This window comes from Hylobates moloch, unplaced genomic scaffold, assembly GCF_009828535.3.
Source record: "Hylobates moloch isolate HMO894 unplaced genomic scaffold, HMol_V3 SCAFFOLD_3, whole genome shotgun sequence".
In the NCBI taxonomy this organism is placed as follows: Eukaryota; Metazoa; Chordata; class Mammalia; order Primates; family Hylobatidae; genus Hylobates; species Hylobates moloch.
Genome location: NW_026652278.1, coordinates 83,503,151 through 83,515,114, shown reverse-complemented (window position 1 = coordinate 83,515,114; position 11,964 = coordinate 83,503,151).

The following is an 11,964-nucleotide window of genomic DNA, read 5'->3' as shown; positions in this document are numbered from 1 at the left end:
TGCAAATGAGTATGCACACACTATACACACACTAGAAAATTGTTCATGTAAATGTTATATGGACATCTTTGCAAAACCAGTACATACAGATAGATGTAAACACTGCATCAGTGCCTTTAATGTTGTTCAAATAGTTTGGAGGGAGGAGGCAACTGACTGTTTTTGGTAGTTAGGTATAATTCACATATGTACAATTCATCCATTTAAACTGTACAATTCAATGGATTTTACTACGTTCATGAACTTGTACAACCATCACTACAATCAATTATAGGACATTTTCATCATGTTAAAAAAAAAGAAACACCTTATTCTTTAGCCCTCATCTTCTCAGTCCCCCTTCCTCCAGTGCTGTGCAACCACTAATCCACTTTCTGTTTCCAAATGTTTGCCTATTTGGACACTTCATATGAATGGACTTATACAATACGTGGTCTTCCTTTACTTAGCATGATGTTTTCAAGGTTCATGCCTGTTGCAGCATATATTAGAACTTCATTCCTTTTTATGGTGGAACAATATTCTATTGTATGGATAGACCACATTTTGTTTATTCCTCAGTTGATGGACATTTGGATTATTTCCAGCTTCGGCTACTATCAATAAATGCTGCTATAAACACTTGTGTACAGCTTTTTGTGTCAACATATGTTTTCATTTCTCTTGGGTATATACCTGGGAATAGAATTGCTGGGTCAATGTTTTACTTTTTTAGGGGTTGCCAGACTGTTTTCCAAAGTGGCTGCCCATCTTACATTTCACCAGCAGTGTATGAGGGTTCTGATTTCTTTACATCCCCATCAACCAACACTTGTTGACTATTTGATAGAACCCATCTTTGTGGGTGTGAAATTGTATGTCATTGTGGGTTTGATTTGCATTTCCCTCTAATGATGCTGAGCATCTTTTCCTGTGCTTGTTGCAATTTGTATGTCTTCTTTGGAGAAATGGTTTTCCCATTCTTAGCCTCTTTTTAAATTGAGTTATTTGTCTTTTTATTATTGAGCTGTAAGAGTTCTTTTTTTTTTTTTTTTGAGACGGAGTTTTGCTCTGTCTCCCAGGCTGGAGTGCAGTGGCGCGATCTCGGCTCACTGCAAGCTCCGCCCCCTGGGGTTCACGCCATTCTCCTGCCTCAGCCTCCCGAGTAGCTGGGATTACAGGCGCCCGCCACTGCGCCCGGATAATTTTTTGTATTTTTAGTAGAGACGGGGTTTCACCGTGTTAGCCAGGATGATCTCGATCTCCTGACCTCGTGATCCACCCGCCTCGGCCTCCCAAAGTGCTGGGATTACAGGCGTGAGCCACCGCGCCCGGCCGAAGAGTTCTTTATTTTAGATACAAGTACATTATCAGATATGTGATTTGTAAAAACTCATTTTGTGAGTTATTTTTTCATTTTCTTAGTGGTGTTCTTTGAAAGACAAACATTTTTAATTTTGATGAAGTCCAATTTATCTATTTTTTCTTTTGTTTGTGTTTTGATTTAATATATAAGAAACACATACAAGGTCATGAAGATTTACCTGTAGGTTTTTTTCCTAAGAGTTTTATAATTTTGGCTCTTACATATAGGTCTTTGATCTATTTTGAGTTAATTTTTGTATATGGTGTGAGGTAGGGGTCCAACTTCATTCTTTTGCCTGTGGCTATCCAGTTGTCCCTGCACTTTCTTGAGGCAAGTGACTTTTGGATCTTTCTCCAAACAGAATTATCTTATTAATGCAAACAGTCTTCCAGTCAATTTCTGTTTCTCATATCTTCCATGGGCCTCTGCTATTCTAGGGTCTGGCTTCTCTGTCAATCTAAACACAACTGCTTTATTTTTAAAACATTATTTTTGAATGAGTAATATAATATATACAAATTTTCAAAGATAAAAAGGATGTATAGTGAAAGATCTCCTGCTCATTGCTGTCCCTCTGCCACCCCAGGCCTCCCTCTCTAGAGGTAGCTTCTTTCTGTTTCTTGCTATTTTAAGCAGATTCAATGCATATGCATATGTTCTTTCTCATTTTTTCATAAATCATACAGTATATATATTCCTCCACACCATACTCTTTTGACCTTAGCAATATATTTTAGAGAGCTTTCCATAACAGTACTCCAAAAGTCTCTCTCATTCTTTTGACTGGACACATAGGACTCCACTGAATGAACGAACCGGGGTTTATTTAACCAGGCCCTTGTTAGTGATACAGGACAGCTTTCAATCTTTTGTTATTACAAGCATTTCCTTGTATGCACATAAATTTGTTGTATAGATTTAGATGGTATCTTTAGAACAAATCCCTTTAGGGAGGTATAAAGATATATGCTTTAGATTTTTTTGACAATGCCAGATTGCTCTGTAGACATTTTACTCAACTTACTCTGCCTCTATCAAGCACAAGTGCCTGTTTACCACATCCTTACCAACACAGAGTCCTACAACGTTTTTTGTTTTAGTATTTCCTTTTTTATTTTTATTTTTTTTTGAGGCAGAGTCTTGCTCTGCCACCCAGGGTGGAGTGCAGTGGTGCAATCTTGACTCACTGCCAACCTCCACCTCCTGGGTTCAGGAAATTCTCCCACCTTGGCCTCCTGAGTAGCTGGGATTACAGGCGTGCACCACCATGCCTGGATAATTTTTTTGGTATTTTTAGTAGAGACAGGGTTTCACCATGTTGGTCAGGCTGGTCTCAAACTCCTGACCTCAAGTGATCCATCCACCTCTGCCTCCCAAAGTGCTGGGATTACAGGTGTGACCTACTGCGCCTGGCCTAGTATCTCAGTTTCAATTTGCATTTATCTTATCAAGATTGAGATTAAACATACTTTCCTCTGTTTATGTACCATTTATGTTTCCTTTTCTGTGAATTGCCTCCTTACATTTTTGTCTTCTTTCTATGGGCTGTTAGCCTTTTTCTTAGTGATTTGTGGGAGCTCTCTGTAGGTTAAGGATATGAGTTGCAAATGCCTTCTTCCACAAGTATTTTCATTTTTGATGTGATTTGCTTTGTTTTTAAAAACACAAAACCACTTTTCCTCTTATGAAGTTGAATTTAATCATTTTTTTCTTCTATGTCTTTGGGTTTCAAGTCATGTTTAGGAAGGCCTTCTTTATTCCAAGTTTATGAAAAATTTCAAGTTTGTGATTTTCTTTATTACATGTAAGTATTTGCTCCATCTGGAGTTTACAGTAGGATAAGGACAGGCGGGAATGGCGTCGCTCCTCCAGATGGTGGTCCAATTATCCTAACCACATTTTAAGAATGAGCGCTCTTCTCCAGTGATTTGAGAGGCCCTTTATCATATACTACATTCTTCTGTCAATTTTGAGATTTTGATTCTGTTTTTGGCTACTGTTGTTCATATTTCAATATAAACTTTATAATCAGGTTGTCTTGTTTTCAAAAAGTCTTATTGGCATTTTTATTGGGATAGCATTACATTTATATATTAATTAGGGAGTGTTGATGTTTTATGATGAGTCTGCCTGTTGTATCCAGCAGGAGGAAGGAGTTATGACAAGAGGGCTTTAGAACGGTCTAGAAATGTCCCCAGATCTAAAGCACTCAGTTTATCAGAAGACCAGGCATCACAAGCCCTTAGTGGTGACCAAGTTCCCTTCACTGCATGTAGCAGGCACTCTGTGAGCACCTACCTACCTTGTGCCAGTATGTGGCTGGGGCTGCTGGCCGCCTTACACGGACTCCTTCCATCTCTTTACTAATAAGATATTTTAGCAGAACGCTGCTGCTTGGCTAAACAGCTCCAATTTTCAGTCCTTTTCATAGCTAGATTTGATCATGCAAATGGAGACTCATGTGAGGCTTCTGAGAATTCTTCTTAAAAGGGTGGGGGTGTTGAAAAGGCCCATGGAGTGTGTTGACACGATATAATTTCTGCCCAGTGCTCTGAATGCCAAAGTGAAGAAATTCAATGAAGTGCAGGTAAAGGAATAACTATGACTCTCTTAAGTAGCTGAATGCCTTGTCATCTAATTAGTGATGTGCATGAATTAATGAAGTGGAGATTCTCACCGTCCCTACCTACTATCCAGTGAAACCACAGCCAAGGGAAGAGTCTTGGCGGAATTGGCGGGGAAAGAAGACCTTGTTGAGCTTGACTCTAGTCTGGCATGGTGAAGAGACATGAGAGGTGTAGAATAAGTGGTGGACCCTCAGCGACCCCCCTCCCCTTGAGGGAGCGGGGTGTCCTTGTAGGCCCCTGATGAAAAAAGAAAAAGAAGGGGAGCAGGGAGGACCCCTCTTTTTGTCCCTTCCTCCTTCCAGATGCCTGCAACATATATCTGGTGGCTGGAACTTGGTAGACATCATGGACCAGAACACTCCATACTTAGATGGTGGTTAGTAGAGGTAGTTGGAGTCAGGGTCTCTGGGACTGAGGAGCGGCCTCAATTCTTGACTTCTGTATTAGTCAGAGTTCTCCAGAGAAACAGAACCAATAGGAGATCTATATGTATATCTATATAGTCTATATCTATATCTATAGCTAAACCTATATCTATATGGAATTGTCACAATTATGGAGGCTGAGAAGTCCTGCTACCTGCTGGCTGAAAGCTGGAGACCCAAGAGTAGGAGGTAGTTTAAGTCCAAATATGAAGACCTGAGAACCAGGAGAGCCAGTGGTGTAAGTCCCAGTTCAAGAGCAGGAGAAGATCAGCATCCCAGCTTGAGGACAGTCAGGCAGAGAAAGCAAATTTCCCCAAATCCCACCTTTTGCTCTATTCAGATTTGGATGAGGTATGGGCTGGATGAGGCTCCCACCTTGAGTGGGGGTGGAATCTGCTTTACTCAGTCTAGTGATTCAAATGGTAATCTCAGCCAGGAACATCCTCACAGAAACTCCCAGAATAATGTTTGATCAAATACCTAGGCACCCCATGGCCCAGTCAACTGGATACACACAATTAACCACCCAAACTTCCCACTGGTTTGGCCACTGTCCCTCCCTCCCTCCCTCCTTCCCTCCCTCCCTCCCTTCCCTCTTTCCTTTCCTTTCCTTTCCTTTCCTTTCCTTTCCTTTCCTTCCTTTCCTCTTCCTTCCTTCCTTCCTTCCTTCCTTCCTTCCTTCCTTCCTTCCTTCCTTCCTTTCTTTTCTTTTGAGATGGAGTCTCACGCTGTGGCCCAGGCTGGAGTGCAGTGGTGCAATCTTGGCTCACTGCAATCTCCACCTCCTGGATTCAAGTGATTCTCCTACCTCAGCCTCCCAACTAGCTGAGATTACAGGCGCCCACCACCACGCCTGGCTAATTTTTGTTAGTAGAGATGGGGTTTCACCATGTTAGCCAGGCCGATCTCAAACTCCCTACCTCAAGTGATCCATCCACCTTGGCCTCCCAAAGTGCTGGAATTACAGATGTGAGCCACCATGCCCGGCCGACCACTGTTATTTCTTCCACCGTTATTCAACATGCTGCTGATTTTGACCCTTCTCATCCAGAGCACAAAGGCAAAGAGAAGAGATCGTCACTGATGGGCTCATCACACAGAGGCACTGGAGAGATTAGCAAGCCAGTGTTGCTGGCATGCGATGCCCCACCAAGGTCGTCCCTGGTGCCATGGGGGTGGGAGTGGTGGGAGGTCAGGGCAGGCTTCAAAGAGGGCCTGATAGGTGAGAAGGGACCTGAACGCTGAGCAAGAGTTTGTCAACCAGAGAACACAGCATGGCCTTTCATGAGGAGGAAGCAGCACGAGGAAGGCAGAGAAAAGACTATGGTTTACTTTGAGGAACTGTGAGAAATTTGGGGTACCCTGATTGTATGTGTGTAGAATAAGGTCTGGGTCACTGGCAGACTTAAAACGTATGAAAAATCACAATGACTTGGGGAACAATTTGTAGTACAATAGTTATAGCAACTCAGAAATATACTTCTAAGTGTAAAATAAAAGTTAATTTTAAAAACGCAGCAATTTGTACAAAACATATAGCTCTGGTTCTCAACCTAGTTTCCCCCCATTTAGCACACACTCACATCAGTGATAGAGGGGCAGTTAGCTGCAGATTCCCTCTCCAGGTGACCATATCAGCCTCTGCTGAAAGTGTCTGCAGATTGAACGAGCTGAAACGTGATACACCCTTAGGGAGCTGTGCCCTCTCTCTCAACTCATCTCCTCTCTCTTAAGAGTTGCATTTGACTGCCGCCCTCCGCTGGAGCGTACCTATCTGTAAAGTGAGGAGTACCTGTATTGCTTTGTATCCAAAGAAAAAGACCCACTAATGTAAACGCAGATTTTAATAAATAGATATGTCAATAAAGGCACAGCATTTATGTGCATATATATACATATATATATATATATATATACATACACATCCTAAATGTGGCCTGGCGCTTCTTGGTTCAGGGTACAAGTGGCAGATTAGCAATAAAACCCCAAGTTTGCTTAAAAGAGTCCCCTGTGTGGTCAAAGGACAAGCCTGCATCATCTAACGTGCTTTTACTGTGGACAGGAGTGATGGGGGCTGCATGCCCAGTGGTTTCCCTCATAGTTCTGGGCTCTGGGGGTCCACACTGCCTGGATTCACTTCCAGCAGGTTCCAGGGTGAGACTCTGAAGGCCACTGCTGCTGCTGCTGTGCTCACCCTGGGAGTATATTCTCTTCCCCCAGGCCTTCCTCCACCCTAGGAGTAGGTGCAGATCTAGCGAAAGAGTCGACCTCTCCACATCACAGCTCCGGTGGCGCTGTGACTGTTAGAAAGATAGGAGAATCAGGGAGAAGTGGACATGCCCATGGGGTACTGGCCATGCTCTAGAGACCACCTTCTCTCACAACTGCCAACCCGGAGTATTTCCAAGCCCTTCTAGTGTCCCTGGAATCCAGGCCCAAGAACATGAGGCCTAGAGGGAAGAAACATCCCGTTTCCCTGGTCTGGGTGGGGGATAACCTTCCTAGCCCTTCCCAGAATGACTGACAGAGGGTAGCCCCATTCCTGGGGGGAAATGCCCACCGCTACCTACAGGGACAGCATAGTCCTGTTCTAACACCCTGATGCCACTTCTGTCAGTGCATTCAGCCTGTGTGCACTGGAATCAGGTGGCTCACATGTGAAAGAAGCAGATTCCTGGGTCCCGCCCAGACGTATTAAATCAGAACATGGGAATGGGGCCTGGAGTCCGCTGACAAGAGACTGCCATGCCAGTGCATTCCTTGGAGTCAGAAGCTTTGCTGTTCAGTATTTCTTATGGAGACATCGGTGGCGCAGTCTGGACTGAGCCTCACCTGACAGGTTCCTCCCCTGTGAGGAGGGGCTAACTCACCATTGTTGAGTCTGCTGGGTCTCAGCTCTTGACTTCCTCTAAACAGAACATCCACAGAACAGGGACGTGCACGCTCACAAAGACCTGTGACCGTGCAGGCAAAGTAGGCTTACACCTTGCCTGGAGGCTCCTCCCCTCAGGCAACCTGATCTGGTGGGGGATGAGCTCTGCCTACAGCTGGGCCCTCTTGTACCTGATCACAGAAGAATCAGGCTTTTTAGGTCTCAGCTTCTCAAATGTCTTTATTTCATAGATCTGCAAATAGTCTTTGTTTTTTCATTTGCATAACCAAATGGTTGGGTCAAGTGGTTTCATTAAAACAAGAGTAGTCTGCACACACTATAGCTGTGGACAGGAGAGCCAGGGGACTTCTGGGAAGGGTGACGGTGGAATTCATGTGGAAAATGACTCTCAGACCAAAGGTGTAAACTGGAGTGTCCCATGCAAGGAGTGCCCCATGCTCCTTGATCAGGAGCAGGTGATCATCATAGTAACAGGTTACAAATGTGGTTGTTTTGGTTTTTCAGTTGGCACCAATTTTTTTTTTAATTGAGCCACCATACCGGGTGTGGTGGCTTGTGCCTGTAATCCCGGCACTTTGGGAGGCTGAGGCAGGAGGATTGCTTGAGCTCAGGTATTTGAGACCAGCCTGGGTGACATAGGAGATGCCATCTCTACCAAAAAATAAGAAAAAATATCCGGGTATGGTGACACTCACCTGTAGTCTCAGCTACTCGGAAGGGAGCCAGATTTGAGGTGCAATGAGTATGATTGTCCTCCCGCCTGGCCAAGACAAGGCCTTGTCAAAAAAAAAAAAAAAAAAAAAAAAAAATTGAGCCACCAAAATAAAAAGCTAACAAGAGAAAGAAAAATGATAAATCTTGACATATTACTGGGCTATTTTAAAAATGCCTTTCAGTAAAATTTTACTGTTGGCCAAAAAGCAAAATTGAACCAACATTTTAAAACCAAAAGTTTCTAGTAAAAATCCAGATTTCCAGCTTTTCTGGAACAATTCAGAAGATTGATACCTTGCACGGCAACATCACTAGAGCTGAGCTGCCGCCACTGCTGTTAGCCTAGCTGCCTGCTCCCCACGTCCCTGGCACTCACTACGCTGTCCACCCTGTTGTTGTCTTACATCAGCGTGGTGCCCTCAACCTGCTGCTGCCTGACTTCGGAGGCCTCGGGTGTGTGCTCTGATTTGCACGGGGGGAGAAGTGCAGTGCCCCGTCCTGTGAGTGGGAACATCCACTCACAGCTGCCACTATAGCGCCTGATTACACCACTGTCTTACAGGAAACTCCCTTCCACCAGCTTCTTCAATGTTCAGACAGTTTGGGAAGAATAGTTCCACATGCCTTATGCCCGAGAACTGGGCTAGCATTTTCTTGTCTTTTACCTGGATTTGGCCAACTGCTGTGTTTTTAGTGAAAACCTTACACCCCCAAGGCATTTGTTGGTTGTCACCAGTTGAGATGTTCTCTTTCTCTAACTGTAATGCTCGCAGGGCTGGGGGTGAATGTCCAAAGCAGGGGACCAGAGTAACAAATCCCAGTGTGATTTTGTTCAGGACATGTGTCCCGTCCTCCCTCGGCACCATGTGTTCAGTCCTCCCTTCTTCTCCACACCACTGAGATGTCCCAGCAACCTGCCTGGGGAGCTGATTTTTCACACAGTTCCCTTGTGTATGGCCCTCTTGCAAGGATTGTCAGGTGTTTTTGTTTGTTTGTTGAGACAAGGTTGCACTGTCACCCAGGCTGGAGTGCAGTGGTGTGATTGTAGCTCACTGAAGCCCTGAACTCTTGGGTTCAAGCCATCTTCCCACCTCAGCCTCCCAAGTAGCTGGGACTACAGGTGCACACCACTGCACTCAGCTAATTTTTTACTTTTTGTAGAGATGAGGTCTCACTATGTTGCCCAGGCTGGTCTAGAACTCCTGGCCTCAGGCAAACGTCCTATCTTGGCCTCCCAAAACACTGGGATTGCAGGCGTAAGCCACAGCCTCCAGCCAGTCGTCAGATTTTAAGGGCAATCCTACCAAGGGAGCAGATATAGCCAATAAGGCCCCAGGTAGGAGCCCAGAAAGGCCCCTTGAAAATCTATTCTTTTTAAATTTTAGAAGTAAATGGAAAAAGTTTAGAGATTCCAAATTTCATTTAAAGACAATTAAGGGCCAGGCTTGGTGTGGCTCATGCCTGTAATCCCAGCACTTTGGGAGGCCGAGGTGGGTGGATCACTTGAGGTCAGGAGACCAGCCTGGCCAACATGGAGAAAGCCAGTCTCTACTAAAAATACAAAAATTAGCTGGGCTTGGTGGCAAGTGCCTATAATCCCAGCTATTCAGGAGGCTGAGGCAGGAGGATCGTTTGAACCCAGGAGGCAGAGGTTGCAGTGAACCATGATCACGCCACTGCACTCCAGCCTCAATGACAGAGCAAGACTGTCTCAGAAACAAAAACAAACAAACAAGACACAGCTATGCTTCTAACTGTATTCTAAAATACACTTTCTTTACATGTTAATAATAACGACATTGACTTGACATCTTATAAAACTTAAAATGTGATTTAATCAGTGGCATTTTAAAAGCATGAAGGCGCCTGAATGTCTAGCACATTGAAGCAGAGGGCACTTTTGCCTTTGATGGGGAGCAAGCTGTGTCTCCTGCTTCTGGGCAGGGAGGTGCGTGCTCGAGAGAGGGAGGCGAAGGAGGAGGATGACAGCACATTCTTCAGAGATTTCCAAAGAGAAAGTTCTTCTTAGTGACAGAGGAGGATAAGGCCACATAGACAGGTGGCTTCTATGTCAAAATCTTTATTTTATTTTCTGAGACAGGGTCTCACTTTGTCACCCAGGCTGGAGTGCAGTGGCGTGATCTAGGCTCCCTGCAGCATCTAGCTCCTGGGCTCAGGTGATTCTCCTGCCTCAGTCCCTCAAGTAGCTGGGACTACAGGCGCATGCCACCAGGCCTGGCTAATTTTTGTATTTTTTGTAGAGATGAGGCTTCACCATGTTGGCCAGGCTGTTCTCGAACTCCTGTGTTCAAGCAAATCCACCTGGCTTGGATTCCCAAAGTGCTGGGATTACAGGCAAAAGCCACTGTGACCGGCCTTGATTTTAAGTTTTTATTTGAAAAGTACCCCTAACACACATTTATATACAAAGTAAAAATCAATTCCACCACTAAAACATTTACAATACGGAAGGCAGAATAGCCCTGCAAACCTCCTCCCTCTACCTCACCTGCCCCCCACACCCCCCAATCCCACTGCTCAGAGGAAACCTTGGTAATTTTTCCCAACAATGCTGATTCAGACATCACTTGCCTCTGATCCAAACTGAAACACTGGGCTCTGGGCACAGGCATCTCCCAGAAGCTTCTCCGGTATTTCTTAGAATCCGGGTACTATCTCGCCTTACCTGCTCTTCAGCTCTGGTCATGAAGCCAAGGAGGGCAGGTCTTCTTCGCTTGTAGTGCTACTCTGAAGGCAGAAATACAACCTGTGGGGTTGAGGGGGATGCCGGAGGAGGGCATGGTGCTGCCGAGGGAAGCACTCCGTACCAGTTTAACGCCAGGGTTGCACGGCTAGAGGAGACAGGATTCCACAGTCTTTGGAGATGAAGTTCTCACTCCAAATGCAGACAGGGGAAGCTAGCAATTTCAGTTCTCAGCATTGAAAAAGTTTTGGCCATGAAAGTAGAAATCACAGCTCAAGGGAGAGATTTCCTGATTAAAGACAAAATGCTCAGACAATCAACAAATTATGTGGGAAGAGGCTCTATGTAAAATGTTACGTTTAAAAAAAGATTCAACATACCTGCCCATGTACCCCCTGTATCTAAAATAAAAGTTGAAAAAATTTTTAAAAACTTACAAAATTGCGCATAAATCTCAAATGAAGTCAATTTCTATATGTCTATCTCTTTATGAATATTCAGACATAAATAGAAGAAACCCAAATTGAAATATATAAAAATGGTACTAAAGTTGTACTTTATTTTTACGTGTATTTTTCCATTTTTCTTTAATGAGAATGAATTTCTCTTGTAGTAAAATGTTATATTGAAACAAAGATTGAATGCTACATCTATAGTAACTTACACTGGTTTTTGACAAAAGGGGACTAAATCTAGGGTTACAAAAGATATGTGAAAACCGGCACCAGACACTGGGAGGAAGAATCTTTTTTGAGCCTCAGTTTCTTAGTAAGGTGATGCTTAAATAGTTCCATAGAGTTCTAAGTGATTCACAATCCCTGAATCAACTCTGACAAGTGAAGCTTGGGCTGGGGTTTTAAAAATTATATCCCCTACTTTGTCCCGTGTGAGAAAGAACTTGTGCAAGCAGTTTCATGGTCCCCGGTGGTCTTTGAAGTTCTGGGGTGCAGGAGGGTTTGAGGCTGCCTGGGGCGATGGTTAGGGCTGCCCTCAGAGGGGGCAAAGCCGCAGCTCTCTGAGCGATACTGAAGGCCCTGCTCCTTCAGCACAGGTGCCCCGGGTCCAGAGTCTTCTTTTAGGGAATCTGGTTTTCTCCCATAGGTGTGAGGCCTTCTTACCATGACCTCCCATTTGACGTCATTAGATCAGTATCTGCATTTCCCCCTCTCCGTTACTCTATAGTTAAGAATATATACTACACATTGGTGCATAAGACTGGAAAGTAAAAATATCATTTCGACATGACTGATTTTCAC